We start from the raw sequence: 21,350 nt of genomic DNA, 5'->3' as shown, positions 1-21,350 counted from the left end.
AACCAAACCTGTGACCATACATAGAAGCTACTGAACCAGCCAACAGCTGGGATCACAATCCAAAATCAGGCATGCCAGAAGCTTATAGCCTACAAAAACTGGTACCAACCAGCAATGATGCACAATCCACTGGCAGAGAGCCAGCCACCATACATACAACCAGTGGTGGACCAGCCAACTATTATGTATTCCGACATAGATGTGCACAGGGGCGCGCCGCCAATGAGGCGAGCTGAGACGCTCGCCTCAGGCGGCAACGCCGAAGCGGTTTCCAGGGGCGGCAAAAAGCCGCTCCTGCACCTTTAAGAGACGAATTTCTGTTTTTTAAAACCGGAAATTCGGCTTTACTAATGCGAGAGAGCGCAATTGCGCTCTCCGCATTAGTGTTCCTGCCTCCCCTCCCGACAAGTAAGTCGGCGAGGGGGGGCGGCATTGCAGGAGCCGCCTCAGGCGGCGCTTAGGTCCGAATCGGCGCTGGATGTGCAAGGCCATTGTCACACTAGCAGGCCAAGATGCCCGTCAGCTGAAGTGTTTGCAAAAAAACAGAGTGGAATTCGAATACACAAGCAATAGTAAATAAGCCAGCTATTGTGAATGCCACCCTTAGGGACAAGGTAACCAACTGCACTGGCACCTGACACAAAAGTCAATTTCCATACATGCAACAACGGAGCACGTCAGTTGTTGAACTTGCAAAACCCTGGTCCACAAGCCAGCCTTATTGATAATAAGCAGTGGCATACAAGACCAAAAACAATGCATGAAAAGGTTAGCTGTAAGCCAACATATGACCAACATCAGCTGCTGAATACCAATCAGCAACAAAATTAGCTATGGGCTGTGAAACTCAGAGCAAACACCAGCTGATGGTACAACCCATGCTAGATCCAACCAAATAGTCAATCATGCCTACTGCTGGTGTAACCAGAACCATACCTGCAAGGATTGCAGACAAGACAAAACCAATGGCTGTTGTCCTGCCAAGGATTGCCGCAAGGCAAACAGACATGCCCACCAAGGGCCACAGCAAGAATAGTAACCATGCCTATCAGCCGCCACAGCCTGGCTGGTGACCTATGCACCATAGGTCACAGCCAAGACTGGCAGCCACAAGCCCACAAGGACTATAATAAAAACTAGCGGCCACCTTAGCCAGGGGCCACAGAAAAGGCCAACAGCCCAAGAACCCTGGTAAAAGGCAAGCAAGCACCTAAGTTAAGGGCCATGAAAACAGGCCCGCAGCCATAATAACCCAGGTAAAAGGACAACCAAACAAATGTGCCAAGGGTAAAAGACCACATGAGCCAAAGGCTCATGCAACAGGCCAGCAGAACAAGGGCCCTTGTAAAAGGCCAGCAGTCCCAGGAGCCGAGGACCATGGTAAAAAGCCATGGACCAAAACAAGGGCTCTAACCCAAGCCAAGGGCCCTAATGAAAGCCAGAGGCCACACAAACCCAGCTCCCTGGAGAGATGCCCGAGGCCACACAAAGGGCCATAGACTACAAGCTGGCTTCAAGCATGTAAAGGTGCCAATAGACATAACAGTAAGTGCCCTTTAATCTACCAACAATTAAAGAAGGGAAACCTACAGTCACAAAAACTCAGTAGATGTAGTATAACTACAACTGAGCTCCCAACAAAAGCCACCAGATGGGAATAGAATATCTAAGAGAAGGCCTATATCACACAAAAAGACACCATATAACTCGAAACACTGCCTGTTAATTGTGGAAACATCAAAGGAAAAAATGGGGTACAATGCTGCTACAGCAGAACAAACCCCTAGCCGGTCCTGGAAATACCAGGTGTAATAAGAGCACACTTGCCTACTGTGTCTGCGAAGAGAACTCGGGCTCAAAACCTAAGACCTCAGATGACAACTATACAAGAAGTCAGAGGAATACAGGCACCTAACCAGATAATATGCACTAGACAGTAGGAATAATCCAGACAGATCCTTGGTGGCAGACTGCTTCTAAGGAGCAGACTCAGGGGCGTAACCTAAGAGGAAGCAGACCCTGCGGCTGCAGGTGGGCCCAAAAGGTATAGGGACCCATGAGGCCCAAATAAAGAGCAATTTCAATACATATTGGTAAAAAAGCACAACCTCTGGATATGTTAGGGGCCCTAAAATGAATTTGCTGTGGGGCCCAATGACATCAGGTTATAGCACTGAGCAGACTCAATGTAAGGAAGGGGCTACCATACTGCTTCAGCAGTGCAAGCCTCCAGCCAACCCTGCAAGCACCCAGTGTAATAAAAGGCAAATATAACCTCTGTGTCTGCACAGAGGACAATAGAAACAACAGAAGCAAACTGAGGAGTATCTGCACATTACCTGATAGCAATGAAAAGTCCGCAGGTTGGAAACTTCAGCTAGAACCCGGATAGCTTTCAGCTGAGGGACATAATTAGCTTATTAACATGCAGACTTAGTACCTTGTGTAACTGCATTTTGCACAGAGGACTCCAGCTCACAACATACGACTTCATATAATATAAGATGGAACACAGGCAGCTTACCAGATAGCTCAGACTTGTCAGCAGGAATATCCAGTCCAGTGGAACACTGCTCGTTAAGAGCAGACTCATAAGAAAGGAAGGAGGTGCCATACTGCTTGAGCACATGAGCCAATATAACCACTGTGTCAGCCAAGAGGATGCAGGTTCACCCGTACAAAACTTAAAACAGCAATAGCAAAGGGGCCAAAGGAACACCTGCACCTTACCAGATAGTGACTAGTTAGCTTGATGGAAATTCCAGCCAAAGCCCTGATAGCTTTCAGCTGAGGGACATATTAAGCATATTAACATGCAGACTTCCCAGTGAAATTAATGTTTCAAATACACAATGGATACAAAATCTCTGGATTCAGGTACCACACTGCTTAGGCAGAGGGATTCACCAGCCAGTACTTAAGTGTAGCAAGAGCCAATATTGTATTTTGCACAGAGGACGCCAGCTCACAACATAAGACTTCAGATAATACAAGAAGTCAGGGGAACACAGCACCTTACCAGATAGCTCAGGCTTGCCAGCAGGAATATCCAGGTGGAACACTGCTTGTTAAGAGCAGACTCATAAGAAGGAAGGAGGTGCCATACTGCTTGAGCAGTGCAACCTCTAGCCCTTCCTGGAGGTGCCAATATAACTTCTGTGTCTGCACAGAGGATGCAGGGTCACCCATACAAGGCTTAGAATATTAAACAGCAATAGCAATGGGGCGAAGGCACACCTGCACCTTATCAGAGTGGCTAATTAGCTGGATGGAAACTCCAGCCAAAGCCCCAATAGCTCTCAGCTGAGGGACATAATTAGCTAATTAGCATGCAGACTTCCCAGTGCACTACACACAGTAGATAATGAAGAATCCTACTCACCAGCTTCAGGCAGTAATAACTAGCCCATATGCATACCCACGGCCCTTTTGCAGAAGTTCTGTAGAGTTCTGTAAAGTCTCACATAACTCAAAAGAAAAGGGGAGTCCAAAAATCTCACAGGTAACAATGTGGGAAGCCCGCACCTTTGTCTGTTCCTAAAAAAGCACTAGATTGAATCTTGTGCCTCGCTGGGCATATAGCAGGGGGGCTGTTTTAGCACAGGGCTAGGACCATGGGTATACCCACACCTGCACTTCTTCCCAATAAGCGATAATTTACAAATTATGCGTCTTGAGGCATCAGGTAAATTCTTCTCCATTACCTGGGAATCATCCCTCTGTGTCCACACAGAGGTAAAAAATAAGCAAAAATAAATAAATAAATAAATAAATAAAAATACAGAAGAAAAAACAAAAGGCTCACAGGTAATAATGTGGGAAGCCCACAACTGTGTCTCTTCCCAAAAAGCACTAGATTTAATCTTGTGCCTCGCTGGGCATATAGCAGGGGGGCTATTTTAGCACAGGGCTAGGACCATGGATATGTCCACACCTGCACTTCTTCCCAATAAGCAATAATTTACAGATTATGCGTCTTGAGGCATCAGGTAAAATCTTCTCCATTACCTGGGAATCATCCCTCTGTGTCTACACAGAGGTAAAAAATAAATAAATAAATAAACAAACAAAAAGAAAATGCAAAAGAAAAACAAAAAACAAAAACTGTGTTTGATTTCTCTCAAAATTCAACAAAAAATAAAAAGTGAGGAGGGAGATCCTACCTCCCTGTCCAGTAGGACAAAAAATAACTGTGGTGAGGAGGAGGTCATGTGGTCTTATAGGTCATGATTCATTTTGATTGGCTATGTTATAGGTCCTACCTCCAGGTCTGGGAGGGGCAATGCCCCATGTGTACTGACATGGAGGGACGTAGAAGAAATCGCCTGTCACAATCTAATATTCTTCGTGAGGCTTTTGTTGCATTGTGAATCTTAATTGCTCATTGTGAACCTTTAACACCTGATCTGGCGTTTCATTAAATATTTTGTCGCATAAAATGGTTTGCAATTGCGAAATTTTATTACAAGCAATTTGGTAGCAAACTTTGCAAGGAAGTCTTTGAGGTCTTTAATCAGTTGAAAATGGTGCAAACATGGTCGCTAATATTCGCAAAGGTGTTTGTGAATGTTTTTTAGCAAAACATATTACATTCCCACATTAATGAGACTTTCTATTCTCTAGAGGTCATTAGCCATGAATAAAGTGTTTAGCCTGCAAAATTGATTTTGAGTTATCTGTAGTGAATATGGCAATGTTTCTAATCCTCCGATTGCTAGACCATTATATTACTATGTGTACTTGTCACTCTAGCTTGAAAACTTTGATTACACTTGAAAAGGAAGGCAAAAAGGCCAAAAGTAATTACATCACTTGTGTGAAGATATTCCCATCTTCACTTGGGTAAATCAGAAGCCTGAATGCTCCTGAGTAATTAATACACAGTGACTGTGATAGCAAGAGTCTGTTAAAAGCCATTAGCTGAAAAGTAACAAAAGTAAAAGAGAAATCGAATCTCAGCTTCCCTTGGCATTTTAAATATCTAACTTTCATTCTGATGCTGTCTCTTGAGTTCTCAGAGAGGGACAAACGTCACAGCTCAGTGAAAAGTCTGTGAAACTCCTTCACTGCCAAAGGGCTAGCAGGAGGTTGATATCTGACCAGAATGTTCTGTTAGTTAAACACGGCTCCTTAAAGAGAAGCTGACACTAAAAAACTTCTTTTAAAAAAAGAACCCACTTCCCAGCAGCCTGAACAGAGAGAGCAGATTGTAGGGATCGTGCAGTATTTGGTTTTGCTATAAATAAAGACATCTCTAAAATTATTCATTCCCCCATCTTTATCAGACCAACTAATTTCCAACAAACTCATTATATAATTTGCTTGCTGTTTAAAAGAAGCAAGAATACTATAACAACAAAATTACACACTTATAAATAATGTAAGTTCCTATAAAACACATTGATAGAGTTGGTTTTTGTTTGCTGTGCATGAATATAAAGAGCCTTTCTTTAGAAGACAGGCCTGTCTAGTTAGGGGCCTTTTAAGTCACCCACAAGAAAATATTGCCTTGTTTCTATTCAAATGCATCCTCAGTTGTACCGAGATCTTAGGTAGTGAATCCTCTGTTGCATCAAAGGTTGGTTTTCCAAGGTCAGGCCAATAACCAGTGATTGTGAACTGCAGCAATATTGTACTAGTTACAAGTTATGTAGTCCTGTATACATTGCAAATAGGTTACTTCAATCTTCAACAAATAAATGTGAAGCATGAACAACAGTTGGATTTTCGGGAAAGAAGCCATGGTTCCTGATCTCCACCAATCTCCAAAAACCCAGTTTATAGGGTATCCCAAGAATTTTCGCTGGTTTGCAAAGAAACAAGTAGGGATAGAAATATACTATTCATGTATCACGTACACATGGATAGTAGATCAAAATCAGATGTTCTAAAACCACTTCAGATTTCACAATACTAACCCCTGACAATTTGGTAGGATTGTAGTTGTCTTTGAATAATAGCCAAAAGTCTACTAAATATTAGTTTGTCAATAGTAATGGTCGAATTTGGGGCATTTTGCTTCGCTGAAAAATTTGCGAATTTCCAGCAAAATTTGCGAAACTGTGAAATATTCGCAAAATGGCGCCGGCGTCTCATTTTTGCTGCACATTCGCTGGCAAAAATGCGCCTGTGTCCAAAAAAAGGATGCCAGCGTCCATTTTTTTTACACAGATGAATTTTCGCAGCGGTTTTGCGAATTTATTTGCCGGCAGTGAATCGCGGGAATTTGCCACTAATTTGCGCCTGACGAATAAATTCGCCCATCACTAATTGTCAAGATTAAAGCCAACCTGTAACATTCACTGAGATTTGATTGTATATTTTGTGTAGTCACATCTTAAAGGTAACAGTGAAAAAAAGCTCCCAAAGTGTATGGTGTATTATCTGTTTGTGTTTGTGAATGTCCCATCATCTTTAAAGGAATTGTTCAGTGTAAAAATAACAATTGGGTAAATAGGTAGGCTGTGCAAAATAAAAAATGTTTCTAATATAGTTAGTTAGCCAAAAATGTAATGTGTAAAGGCTGAAGTGACTGGATGTCTAACATAATAGCCAGAACACTACTTATCAGCTCTCTTAGTTTCCACTGACTGGTTACCCTGGTTACCAGGCAGTAACCAATCAGAGACTTGAAGGGGGGCCACATGGGTCATATCTGTTGCTTTTGAATCTGAGCTGAATGCTGAGGATCAATTGCAAACTCACTGAACATATATGTACCATGTGGCCCCCCTTCAAGTCGTTGACTAGCTCAGAGTTGGAGAGCTGAAAAGCAGGATGTAGTGTTCAGGCTATTATGTTACACATCCAGTCACTCCAGTCTTTATAGATTACATTTTTGGCTAACTAACTATATTAGAAACATTTTTTTTATTTTGCACAGCCTATCTATCTATACAGTTTTTATTTTCACGCTGAACTATTCCTTTAAACCTCCAAGTTCTTCTCAACATGGGTTGGCATATCTCGGGTTACAGGAACAAGTGTAGTGGGTATGCAGGAGGTACTGTAAATCGCACAAAATTGTATAGTATTGAGAATAGTTACCCAAAGCAACCAATCGGTTCTTACTTATTTTGTTGTACTGCAGCTGACACAATATTGCCTAGCCATAGCTTGAAGCATATTGTGCCACAATGATTCCAGCACAACTGGCCACAGTGACCCAGAAAGCTCCAATTAGCCCAAGTTTGAGGCATCAGCTCCCAGAAGACTATTTAACCATGCACAGAAATTGGGAGCCCCATTTGATATGTGACACACAGGGAATACAGAATGACAGGAATGCAAGACATATTTACACTATAGAGAGCCTGAAGGAGGGCAAAATTGAATACAAATGACCTGCAGCTTGACATTATAGGCATACAGACTATTGTCTGTTCCTTTGCATTAAAGATATTTGTTCTGCACAGAATCTGAAGTTTGAATACTAATGTCATATAGAAGCAGGCACACCATCTTGCCATAGTTTATTGGGTGTATACAGGCTGTTATCTTATCAAAGGCATCTTGCAAATGAAGTGTTCCCAGCTCTCTCTCTGCTGTTTTCCGTCACAGAGGATGCTTTGAATGTGCTGATTTAGAGCATGCAGGGTTTTTACACACCATGTGATGTAAAATTACACCCATGCCTTGAGCTATTAAACACATGCCATTATATTCATCTTATATTTACAGTCCTGTGAACAGACATGAAATGATGGGGCTTAGCTCTGTGTTTAGGCATGTTCTACACATTAGCATTGTTACTCAGTAGTGATGGGCGAATTTGCGCCGTTTTGCTTTGGCAATTTTTTTTTTGCCGCCGGCGAATTTTTGCTGGCGGTGAATCGTGCAAATTCACCACGAATTTGCGCCTGACGAATAAATTCGCCCATCAGTATTACTCAGTGTGGTGAGGTCACCACTAGGATACCGTGGAAAGTTCAGGACGGAGCTTATTTATGCCCCAGGTTCCTAACAGAGTGGTTCCGGGACTGCTAGTCCAGCCCGGGTGTTTTGAGTTGTCCTGAGGCATCTCAGGTGGTTAATTAAAAAGGCAGCTCAAGCCAGAGGGGGAGAGCTGCAGTCTGAGAAACAGTGGCGTAACTAGATATTACTGGGCCCCACAGCAAATTCTTTTTCAGGCCCCCAAAATGTTTAGAGGTTGACTTGTTTCTCCAATATTTATTGAAATTGTATATGAATTAGGGCCTCATGGGGCCCCTATACCTCCTGGGCCCCCCTGCAGCCGCAGGGTCTGCTTCCTCTATAGTTACGCCCCTGCTGAGAAAGAAAGACACAGGGGAGCTGTCTGTGTGATTTTGGAATCCCTACAATGTTGGAACTTTTCATTTGGTTTGAGGAGACAGACAGTAGGCCTACTCCTGGTTAGTTAGGAGAACTGATCTGTATTAGTTAGAAGCCCATTAAGTGGCAATGATTTTATTTTGAATTGTTTGTTTTGTTTATTCTGCTGCAAGTGATAATAAACTGCCAAAAAGAGACTATACTCTCACGAGTTGTGCTTGTGCCATGGGCTGTGTTATCCCCAGGAAACTGATCCCAGCTACCTCAACCCTTACAGCAGAAAGAAATATCCTCCAAGGCCCAGGATCCTCCAGATATTTTTGATTTCCAGTTAACCATCTCCAGGGTTGTCCTTCATGGTGGCAGACTTAAAACATTCTCCTTGTGGGAAGTTGTTATTTATGATCCAGAAGTAGTGGTTGCCCCGATTACTAAAAATCAAACTATTGACTTATGCAGCATCATCCAAGAACCACAACTTCTAATTGGTTTAACAGATTTTCTGAAAAAAAACAAACTCCTGAGTATTCTGTTTTAATAATAGGTGGCAAACATTCACCGGTCAGTCACCATGGTTCTTGGGCATATCATTAAATGATGGCAATTTATGAGAGAATTGGTGGAAAGTGAATAGTGTTTGTGTGGATTAGACCACATCTAGTTGTAGCTAGTGATGGTACCTTACTTGTCCCTTTTAATATCTAAATCTTGTAACAAGAAGGCAAGGGGGCATGTTATGGTCTAGGGCCACATGTTAGACCAGTGGTTGTCAAACTTTTTTTAGTTCTAGCCCACATTGAAGGCTCAACCTTTGACCTTGCAGGTCCAACTGGGAATCATTGTTGGTAAGAATTACAAGTATTTGCTATTTAAATATGGTGTTCTTGAAACTATTTTCTAGAATATTTAAGGCAGCAAATGCACAATTATCCCCAAAATTTCATGCTAAGTGACCTTTAGATTGAGCCTTCAGATTTATCTAGGAGGGCAAATGATCATTCTTACCCTAACTGACCTTCAGTCTGAGCCTACCTTGTCACAGCTCTAACTCCCTCCAGGGAGAATCCCCCAGTTCGCCCTATTAACTTAGCTGCACCAGTATTGCATACGAAACTAACTCCATCACATGCGAGAAATAACTCCTGTTTATAGCTGTAATAAGTGCCCCATTATATATCCCATTATCTGCAGAACCCCAGCCCTGCTAACTATGCAACTTCTTTGCATCATATTTGAAATGCAAAGTGGAACTGTTCTATAAATCTGACTTGTTTTTAAGCAAATATAAAACAAGCAAATGACTCTTGTTATGTTAAAGCTGTTTATTAACCACGGTTTACAATGTTCTGGGAACCTGAAAAAGAAAAAACGTTTTACTCTCATTGTAAGCACACCAAATAATGAAAAGAGCATTAGTGAAATAATGTGCGTTAATCTGACCCTCGCTGATGCATTCCTATAAAAAAGGGGGGGAAAAAACCTTGCTGCCTGCTTTTTTCCATTTTGCTCTCATTACACAGGAAGCAGAATTTATACACACCCAATATGACAGCCATCCCTAGGTTTGTAATTATGGGACCCTGTTTGCAGGATTCAGTTTGTTTCTCAGCTGTATGCATTATCACTAATTATTGACTTTTTTCCCCCCTCCAACAATGCCAAGATTCTGTCCTCACAAGATTATATGTGCAATGTCTTTATGTGCTCTTCCCAGCTGCAAACTGAATGCACCGGAAATACGTTTTTTTTTTTTATTTACATTATCTTACTGTCAACTTAATGATGTGAATTTCTTTGAAAAAATATCTAGAATTGAGGGAGAACTTCTTGTTGTGTGCAGTTTGTTCCTAGACAGAACAGAGACAGTATGGTGCACATTTACTTAGCTCGAGTGAAGGAATAGAATAAAAAATACTTTGAATTCCGAATGTTTTTTTTGGCTACTTCGACTTTTGACTACGACTTCGAATCGAATGATTCGAACTAAAAATCGTTCTACTATTCGACCATTCGATAGTCGTAGTACTGTCTCTTTAAAAAAGAAGTATACTTCGCCAATATTAAATATGGCAGGTGGCCCTTTTTTGGGACGGTTAAGCCTCTGGAAAAAATAATTTTCCACCTATGATAGATACACCCTCTTTTCCTGTGTTATCAGAGTCGGTGAACTATAAACAATTAGAAAAAATTAGACACCCCTTTATGCTTATATGCATTTTAGGTACTGTTTTTATACCACCACTGTGTTTAAACCAGGTTTGGTTTGCAATGTTAACCCATTAGCATGATCCAGTGGTAAGTTTTTACAATTATTTAATCATTAAATGATCAGCACTTATCTTGGATGATCACTGATGTACTCTGTTATATGTAAATGCAGGGCTGTTACATAGTTACATAGTTAAATTGGGTTGAAAAAAGACAAAGTCCATCAAGTTCAACCCCTCCAAATGAAAACCCAGCATCCATACATACACCCATCCCTACTTTTAATTAAATTCTATATACCCATACCTATACTAACTATAGAGCTTAGTATCAGAATAGCCTTTGATATTATGTCTGTCCAAAAAATCATCCAAGCCATTCTTAAAGGCATTAACTGAATCAGCCATCACAACATCACCCGGCAGTGCATTCCACAACCTCACTGTCCTGACTGTGAAGAACCCCCTACGTTGCTTCAAATGAAAGTTCTTTTCTTCTAGTCTAAAGGGGTGGCCTCTGGTACGGTGATCCACTTTATGGGTAAAAAGGTCCCCTGCCATTTGTCTATAATGTCCTCTAATGTACTGTACTTGTAAAGTGTAATCATGTCCCCTCGCAAGCGCCTTTTTTCCAGAGAAAACAACCCCAACCTTGACAGTCTACCCTCATAATTTAAGTCTTCCGTCCCTCTAACCAATTTAGTTGCACTCTCTCCAGCTCATTTATATCCCTCTTAAGGACTGGAGTCCAAAACTGCACTGCATACTCCAGATGAGGCCTTTCCAGGGACCTATAAAGAGGCATAATTATGTTTTCATCCCTTGAGTTAATGCCCTTTTTTATGCAAGACAGAACTTTATTTGCTTTAGTAGCCACAGAATGACACTGCCCAGAATTAGACAACGTGTTATCTACAAAGACCCCTAGATCCTTCTCATTTAAGGAAACTCCCAACACACTGCCATTTAGTGTATAACTTGCATTTATATTATTTTTGCCAAAGTGCATAACCTTGCATTTATCAACATTGAACCTCATTTTCCAGTTTGCTGCCCAGTTTTCCAGTTTAGACAAATCACTCTGCAAAGTGGCAGCATCCTGCATGGAACCTATAGTTCTGCACAATTTAGTATCATCTGCAAAAATAGAAACAGTACTTTCAATGCCCACCTCCAGGTCATTAATAAACAAGTTGAAAAGCAAGGGACCTAGTACAGAGCCCTGCGGTACTCCACTAACAACACTGGTCCAATTAGAAAATGTTCCATTTACCACCACTCTTTGTAGTCTATCTTTTAGCCAGTTCTCTATCCAGGTACAAATCATCATCATCATCATTTATTTATATAGCGCTGTCAAGATACGCAGTGCTTTACTGCAGTTATAGCAAACAGGGAATAAATGGTGGATAACAGACAAGGATTACAGAATACAATAGGGTTTACAAACTAATAGGTTAGGGTACAATTGAGACATTAGCATTGTATAAACAATTTGTCATTTTTGATACAGCTATGATTAATTAAGGTACATCGAATAGGCCTCTTTAAACAGATGGGTCTTAAAGGAGCGCTTGAAAGTTTGGAAGGAAGGAGAAAGTCTGACAGCTTGTGGCAGAGAGTTCCAGAGAAAAGCAGAAGCCCGAGAGAAGTCTTGTAGACGAGAATGGGCAGAAGTGACCAGAGGAGAAGTGAGGCGAAGATCAGAAGCAGAGCGTAGGTTTCGTGAAGGAGTGTATTTGGAGATTAGAGATGAAATATAGGGAGGGGTTTCTTTATTAAGGGCCTTGAATGTGAGTGTAAGTAATTTGAATTTGATTCTAGAAGAGATTGGGAGCCAGTGAAGGGACATACATACATATGGGCGCAGCTGATGTTGAGCGGCGAGCTAGATGAATGAGTCTAGCGGCCGCGTTTAGAATAGATTGGAGTTGTGAAAGGTGACTTGTTGGAATACCTGTGAGGAGTAAGTTGCAGTCATCAAGGCGGGAGATGATGAGAGACTGAATCAGTGTTTTAGTTGATTCTGAACTGAGATGGGGTCGTATTCGAGCAATGTTGCGCAGTTGAATACGGCAAGATTTTGCAAGTGTTTGAATGTGTGGTGAAAAAGACAGATGAGAGTCTAAAGGTGGCCATACATGGATAGATCCGCTCGTTTGGCGATGTCGCCAAACGAGCGGATCTCCCTCCGATATTCCCACCTTGAGGTGGGCAATATCGGGCAGATCCGATCGTGGGCCCTAGGGCCCAACGATCGGATCCTAGCATTCGGTAAACGGGCGGTCGGATCGCAGGACCGCATCAACGAACAGATGCGGCCGCGATCCGACGGGATTTTCTGTACCATCCGATCGAGATCTGGCCGACTTTCGGCCAGATCTCGATCGGGGAAGCCCGTCGGGGGCCCCCATACATGGGCCAATAAGCTGCCGACACAGTCTGTCGGCAGCTTTTATCGGCCCGTGTATGGCCACCTTAAAATGACTCCTAGGCAGCGTGCCTGTGTGGTGGAATGAAAGGTGGTGTTGTTTACGGTGAGTGATATCTGAGGGACTGGGGAAGATCTTGGAGGAAATATGATGAGTTCTGTTTTAGAAAGGTTCAGTTTCAGGTGGCGCTGTGACATCCAGGAGGAGACAGCAGAGAGACAGTCTGTGACTTAGGAAAGGACAGAATTAGAAAGATCAGGAGTAGACAAGTAGAGTTGGGTGTCATCAGCATAAAGGTGATACTGAAGTCCAAATGACTGAATAAGTTTTCCTAGTGAAGTTGTATAAAGCGAGAACAGCAGGGGGCCAAGAACAGAGCCTTGAGGAACTCCAACAGAGAGTGGGAAAGTAGTAGAAGTAGAGTTAGAGAAGGAAACTTTAAAGGAACGGTCAGACAGGTAAGATGTAAACCATGAAAGAGCAGTGTCCCGAAAGCCAGATAAGTGTAGAATGTCAAGGAGGAGTGTGTGGTCAACTGTATCAAAGGCTGCAGAGAGATCTAGGAGGATTACAATGGAATAATGACCTTTAGACTTTGCCAATAGAAGATCATTGGTTACTTTGGTGAGTGCAGTTTCAGTCGAGTGTGATGGGCGGAAGCCAGATTGCAAGGGGTCGAGGAGGGAGTTGTGAGTGAGATGCTGGATCAGGCGTTTGTAAACAAGCCTTTCTAGTAATTTGGATGTGAATGGAAGAAGGGAGACCGGTCGATAGTTAGTGGGAGAGCTGGGATCAAGGGAAGGTTTTTTGAGGATAGGAGTGATTAGTGCTTGTTTGTGTAATGATGGAAAGGTACCAGTAGAGAGTGAAAGATTGAATAGGTGGGTAAGTGCAGGAGAGAGTGTATCAGAGATTGGGTGGAGAAGGCGAGAGGGTATGGGGTCAAGGGAGCATGTGGTGTGTTTTGAGCTGGCTAGAAGTTTGCTAACTTCATCTAGAGTTGCAGGGGTGAAGGAGTGCAAAGTAGATGTGAGTGGACTGCACGTTGGTCTGAGATTGTTGTCGGACGGTATGCTCAGCCTAATGAGATAGATTTTTTCATTAAAGAAATGAGCAAGGTCTTGGGCGGTAACATTAATAGGTGGAGGAGGTGGAGGGGGGCATAGGAGTGAGTTAAATGTGGCAAACAGCTGCTGTGGTTTGGAGGACATAGTAGATATTATATAAGAGAAGTATTGTTCTTTGGCTAATGATAGAGCTCGGTTATAGCAGGAGAGCATGAATTTGAAGTGGATGAAGTCAGGATCAGTTCGTGACTTTCTCCACCGTCGCTCAGCTGATCTACTACATCTTCTGAGGTACCGTGTTACACTAGTGTGCCAGGGTTGGGGTTTAGCTGGCCGGCTGTGATGGGTGGTAGAAGGTGCAAGGGAGTCAAGTGCTGTTGAAAGGGCATCGTTGTAGAGAGAAGCTGCCATATTGGGACAGGAGAGAGTATTAATATGAGATATGGATTGTGCTGATACTGTTGATAATTGTTGTGGTTCAAAGGCATTAAGGTTTCTGTACGTGTGGGTAGAGAGAGATGGTTGTGAAGGTGCAGGTGAAAGCAGTATCTGAAAGGAGAGTTAGATGATGGTCAGACAGAGGGTAGGGAGAGTTAATTAAGTTGGATGGGCAGCATGAGTGGCAGAATATAAGGTCAAGAGCATGACCCTCGATGTGGGTAGGTGAGTCGGTCCCCTGAGAGAGACCAAAAGAAGCTGTTAGAGAGAGAAGTTTAGAGGTGGCAGCAGAAGCAGAGTTGTCAATGGGGATGTTGAAGTCCCCTAAAATGAGAGCAGGTGTCTCACTGGAGAGAAAGTATGGAAGCCAGGCAGCAAAGTGATCCAAGAAGGTGGAGTAGGGACCTGGGGGGCGATATATGACAGTAACACGCAGAGAGATTGGAGAAAACAAACGTATGCTGTGGACTTCAAAAGAAGTGAAGGAGAGAGAAGTTGGTGTAGTTAGATTTTGAAACCTACATTTGGGGGAGAGAAGAAATCCCACCCCACCGCCATGACGGCCATCCGGTCTAGGAGTGTGAGTAAGTGAGAAGCCTCCATAGCAGAGGGCAGCAGGTGAAGCCAACATTTCTTAATTTAACCAGTAACCTTTTGTGTGGCACTGTATCAGATGCTTTAGCAAAGTCTAAGTAAATCACATCCACTGCCATCCCAGAATCGAGGTCTCTACTTACATTCTCATAAAAATAAATTAAGTTAGTCTGGCAAGATCTATTACGCATAAAACCATGCTGGCACAAACTCATAGTATTATGATTTGCTATGAAGTCCAGTATCTTATCCTTTATTAACCCTTCGTAAAGCTTTCCTACAACTGACGTCAGACTAACTGGCCTATAGTTTTGAGGCTGAGAACGGGATCCTTTTTTGAATAGAGGCACCACATTAGCAATTCGCCAGTCTCTCGGCACTATGCCAGATCTCAATGAATTCTGAAAAATTAAGTAAAGAGGTTTGGCAATCACAGATTGGATTTTTTTTACTGCTAGCTGCAATATCCTTTTCTATAGCAATTTTAGCTTGCCTTATAGCTTCCTTGCATGATTTATTGGCCTCCTTGTACCTTATAAATGTCTCGGCTGTACCAGCTAACTTGAAAGCCTTAAAAGCACGTCTTTTCTTACCCACCTCAACACCAACGCTTCTATTGAACCAAAAAGGTTTTGCTTTGCAACGACGTTCCTTGCTTACAAGTGGAATATACTGACAAGTATATTTATTAAGCAGAATTTTAAAGACTTCCCATTTTTGTTCTGTGTTTAACCGTGTGAAAAGCATTTCCCACTTAATATGTTGCAGAGATTCCCTTATACTGTCAAAGTTTGCACGTCTGAAATTTAGTGTTTTAGTTACTCCCTTATAGAATTGCTTCTGCAACAGAATCTCAAAGGAGACCATGTTATGATCACTATTCCCTAAATGCTCACCCACACAAATGTTAGAGATGAGTTCAGTATTGTTAGTTATTACAAGGTCCAAAAGAGAGTTATTCCTAGTAGGTTCTTGAACGAGCTGGAATAAAAAGTTATCATTCAGCATATTTACAAACCTACTAGCTTTTTCTGTCTTAGCAACCCCATTACCCCAGTCAATGTCTGGATAATTGACGTCACCCATAGCAACAACTTGACCCAGCTGTGAAGCCGCTTGTATCTGCAAGAGTAGCTGGGCTTCATACTCGACACTTATGTGGTTTATAGCATACACCAATGATAATTCTTTTTGTTACCTTTTGCCCAGTCAAAATCTCTACCCAGAGTGATTATACACCCTCACCAGTGCCAGCTATTGTTATTTCTTTAGCGCATGGCTTTAATTCAGGCTTTACATACAAACACACTCCTCCACCCTTTTTAATCCCTCTGTCCCTCCTAAAAAGGGTGTAACCATTTAAATTCACAATCCAGTCACATGTTTCATCCCACCAGGTCTCATTGATACAAATTATATCATAATTTTTAGAGCATGCAATTAATTCCAGGTCTCCCATTTTACCTGACAAACTCCGTGCATTTGCCAGCATACAGCGGAGGTTACTACTTTTACTTTTGAAATTTGCATTACTTAGTGAAGAATTATATGTTAAGTTAGTATTATTCTGTTTTCCTTGTAACAGAGGGACCTCCTTAGCTGGTAAACTGTATGCCCCCCTCACTCCTCCCCCATGACCCCTTACTAACCCCACTGCCCCGTCTACCCTAGCTTCCCCATAATTCTTTATCTCACCCACCCCCCCCTTGCCTAGTTTAAACACTCCTCCAACCTCTTAGCCATTCTTTCCCCTAGCACCGCGGACCCCCTTCCATTGAGGTGCAAACCGTCACGACTGTATAGGTTGTACCCCAACGAAAAATCGGCCGAGTGCTCTAGGAACCCAAACCCTTCCTTCCTGCACCAAGACTTGAGCCACGCATTTAGCTCCCTAAACTCCCGCTGTTTTCCTAAACTTGCACGTGGCACAGGCAAAATTTCAGAAAAGATGACATTGGAAGACCTTTCCTTGATCTTAGAGCCTAGATCCCTGAAATCATTCTTTAAGGTCTTCCATCTACCATTTATTTTGTCATTAGTACCGATATGCACTAAGACAGCTGGGTCATGCCCAGCCCCACCCAATAATTTGTCTATCCGATCAACCACATGCCGAACCCTGGCACCAGGTAGACAGCAAACTGTTCGGTTGTAGCAATCCGGACGACAAATTACCCTATCCACTTTCCTAATAATTGAGTCCCCTACAACCACAATCTGCTTAGGCATGACTCTACTCTCCTCCCCACCACTACTAGAGAAACTGGTCTCCCGGCTGTTAGAGAGATCAGCCCCATCTAGAATTGCCAATCCAGAGTTCATACTCCCATCATCTTCACACAATCTGGCAAATTTGTTGCGATGTATAATCTCCGGATCAGCCTCCATTTTCCTTTTGCCCACCTTAGGTTTTCTAACTGTCACCCAGCTAGCTGCCTCAACATCCTGCTGCTGTTCTGTTCCCCCCCCAAACTATCTGACCCCGCTAGGTCCTGCTCAGTGAGCAAAAGACTCCTTTCAAGATTGTCAATCGACCGCAATGTTGTAATTTGTTGCTCTAGTGCTCTAACGTGAGCCTCCAAAGTGGCAATTTGCTCACAACCACCACAGTGGTAAGCATTTTGGATCTCTTGTTCCAAATCTGCATACATATGGCAGACTGTGCACTGAGTCAGACCTTCAATCTTGCTAGCACTCATTATCCCAGTTACAGATGAAAACAGGAAAAAATAAAAATAAATATATAAAATAAAAATGAGGGTTTAGAACAAACTTTTGACCTAGTTTGAACCTCCTTTAGTTGAGTCGGTACATCAATGCTTTAACTCCCACTCCTCGGTTTATGGTGCTTCTGACTCCAACTCTACTGTTTTTAATAATGTATTTTCCATGTTGATTGAAAGTAAAGTACACAACATACAGTACAAGGCATTAATACCTGCCAAAGCTCAAAAATATAAGCCACATCCTAAAAGTTTAACTACAAAAAAAAAAAGAAAAACATAAAACAAAATATATTAATATAACATGGGCATATACTGTGGTTGTATAATAGCTGTTAAATACAATCCAAAATTAACCAAATTGCTTCATCCATATTCTCCTTCATAGAAGCTATAAATCTGATTTGATTATTTTCAGTGCTTGTGTTTTAAGTTATTCAGAGTCAGAAAATTGTTGGCGAGTCCAACTCCCACTTTTATTGCATTAAACTGCACACTGGCGCAAACTATAACATTCGCAAACCTTCTTCCACTGTCGAAAGAGGCTGCTAAACAATCTCTTGGTTTGCAAAAATGGAAAATTCTATCATACTTACCGTAATTTTCCTTTCCTGGACTGAAGCATGGCAGTAGGCACTAATGGGTTAACTCCCTCGCACAGCGGAAGTACAGGAACCAATAAACCTAATTCCCAACCCCCTTACCCCATCTCTTTCCCTGTCCGAGCTCAGGTACTGAAGGGGTGGGTCGTGCCTACTGCCATGCTTCAGTCCAGGAAAGGAAAATTACGGTAAGTATGATAGAATTTTCCATTTTCCTGTCCTTCCGCATGGCAGTAGGCACTAATGGGAATTAACTAAGCAGTACAGACTTTGGGCGGGAAAATCATTTATTAAATTGAACTGAAGAGAGGACTTTAAGCCCGAAACCAGCTTTGTTTACGGAACAAACATCAAGCTTATAACAACGAACAAAAGTAGATATAGAGGACCATGCAGCTGCACTGCAAATTTCTTCCGGCGTAGCTTGAGCCTCGAACGCCCAGGACGCAGCCACCGCTCTAGTGGAGTGAGCCTTAACATGGGGAGCCTGCATAGCTTTGAGTAAATACGCCTTCTTGATACAAGCTTTTATCCAGCTTGCAATCACACGCTTAGAAGCTTGATGGCCCATAGAAGATCCTTTAAATAGCAAAAAGAGACTATCACACCTCTTGAATGCCTCGGTTCTTCGCAAGTATATTGACAAACACCTCACCAAATCCAGTTTATGCCAGTTTACTTCTTCTTCCGTAGCGGGGTTAGGGAAGAAAGCCGGCAGCACAATCTCCTTACTAGCATGAAAGGAGGATACCACTTTCGGGAGGAATTTCTCTGGTAGCCTTAACGTTACTTTATCATGTAACATTTTCAGATATGGTTCTTTCCTCAGCAATGCTTGTATCTCCCCCACTCTCCGTGCTGACGTTACCGCTATCAAGAAAGCAGTCTTCATTGACAGGAGGTCCAAGCTAATTGACTCCAGAGGCTCAAATGGTTCCGTCATGAGAGACTGAAGAACCAAATTCAAATCCCATGATGGCAAAATTGGTCTCACTTGCGGTTTCAGATGTTTGACTCCTTGAATAAAGCGGGTCACTAATGGATACTCCGCCCATTTGACTTTCGTCAATGCTGACAAGGCTGACACTTGCACTTTCAGGGTAGCCAAGCTGAGATTCTTCTCTAAGCCTGACTGCAGAAAATTTACTACTGCCGACTCGGTTGGTGATGTAAATGAATCTCCTGACAATGTACACCATTCCCTGAATCTTTCCCAAATTCTATGGTAGGTATTCTCTGTTGATGGCTTTCTAGCTGCCAACAGTGTGTCAATAGTCATTTCTGCGAGCCCAAGCTCTGTCAGCTCTTTCCGCTCAAAAGCCACCCCGTCAAAGCCCATTTTTGTGGGTTTGGGTGGAATATTTTGCCTTGGCATAGCGAACCCTGGTGATAGGGTAGCTTGACTGGATTGTCCAATGCCATTTCCCACAACCGGGCAAACCAAGGCCTTCTCGGCCACCATGGCACTACTGCTATAACTGTAGCTTTGTCTTTCTGAATTTTGTTCAATACCCTTGATATGATCGGGATCGGCGGAAAAATGTATGCCAGTTTGAACATCCACTTCAGACTGAAAGCATCCTGACACAATGCTTGCCTCTCCGGGTACCAGGAGCAGAACAGTCTCACCTTCCTGTTCCTGGATGTAGCCATGAGGTCTATCTGAGGGAGGCCCCAACGATTCACCAACGTTTGGAAACTCCCCTGCGACAACTCCCACTCCCCTGGGTGGAGTGTCCTCCGACTCAACAGATCTGCCAGAATATTCTGACGACCAGGAATATAAGTTGCTGACAAGTCGAGGAGATTGTTCTCTGCCCATTCGAAAATCTCCAAAGTCAGACTCAACAATTTCCTGCTGTGAGTCCCTCCTTGTTTCTTTACATATTTTACCGTTGTTATATTGTCTGACTGAATGAGGACTGCTGTCCCTTTGAGCTGACTTTTGAAGCTCACTAGCGCCTGCAACACCGCTTTCAGTTCCCTGAAGTTCGAGGACCACGTTACTGCCTCCGGTGGCCATATGCCTTGTGCTGATACACATGCCGTATGAGCCCCCCATCCAAGGCTGCTGGCATCCGTCGTGACCATCTGCCACGATGAGCAATCTATTGGCTTGCCCTGAGAAAGATTGAACGGATTTAGCCACCACTCCAGGCTCTTCACTGTTTGTCGTGACAGAATAATGATTTGAGACTGAGTAACTCTTTTCCACTGTTGAAGAAACCCGAACTGGAGCTGTCGAAGATGAATCATTGCCCACCTGACGGCATCCTTCGTAGCTACCAGTTTCCCTATTATCTCTTGACAGATCAGAGCCGTGGTATAAGGAAATTTGATAACACTCTGCACTCTTCGAATAATGTCTTCCACTTTGCCTGGGGGAAGATATAGTCGCGACTGCTTGGTATCCACTAGAACCCCAAGAACTCCATCCGTTGTGACGGGACCAGTTGTGACTTTTGGAAATTTATTAACCATCCATGTTCCTCTAGAACCGTAATGGTCACCTGGACCTGCTGGTTCAGCAGTTGTTCGTTTGAGGCCTTTATCAGCAGGTCGTCCAAATAGGTGAAGATCTGTATGCCCTGCAGGCGTAGGGCGGCTATGACTGGAGCCAGAACTTTTGAAAAGGTTCTCGGTGAAGACGCTAGCCCAAAGGGAAGTGCTCGGTATTGAAAATGCTCCCCCCTTACCGAGAACCTGAGGAATCTCTGGTGACTTAAGAGAATAGGGACATGAAGATATGCATCTCGCAAATCTATCTTTGCTAGCCAATCGTTTACCCGTAGGTTCTGCGAAATAATACTCAATGTCTCCATTTTGAATGACTTTACCTTCAGGAACGAATTTAATCCTCTGAGATCTAAGATAGCTCGGAACTCCCCCGACGCCTTTTTCCTGAGGAAGATCGGAGAATAGATACCTTGTCCCTTCTGGCTTTCCGGCACTGTTAAAATTACTTCCTTTTCCAACAGATCTAATAAAATGTGAT

General features: G+C 42.9%; 1 protein-coding gene across 2 annotated transcripts in view; it reads left to right on the top strand.

The window, feature by feature from the left end:
• nexmif.S (neurite extension and migration facto S homeolog) overlaps positions 1-21,350 on the top strand; it is a 310,163-nt gene that overhangs the window by 181,677 nt on the left and 107,136 nt on the right. The gene's annotated exons all lie outside the window — the stretch shown is intronic.

The sequence above is a fragment of the Xenopus laevis genome, chromosome 8S (genome assembly GCF_017654675.1).
Source record: "Xenopus laevis strain J_2021 chromosome 8S, Xenopus_laevis_v10.1, whole genome shotgun sequence".
Taxonomy (NCBI): Eukaryota; Metazoa; Chordata; class Amphibia; order Anura; family Pipidae; genus Xenopus; species Xenopus laevis.
The sequence above is the reverse complement of the archived record's forward strand: the minus strand, read 5'-3'. Positions and strand labels throughout refer to the sequence as shown.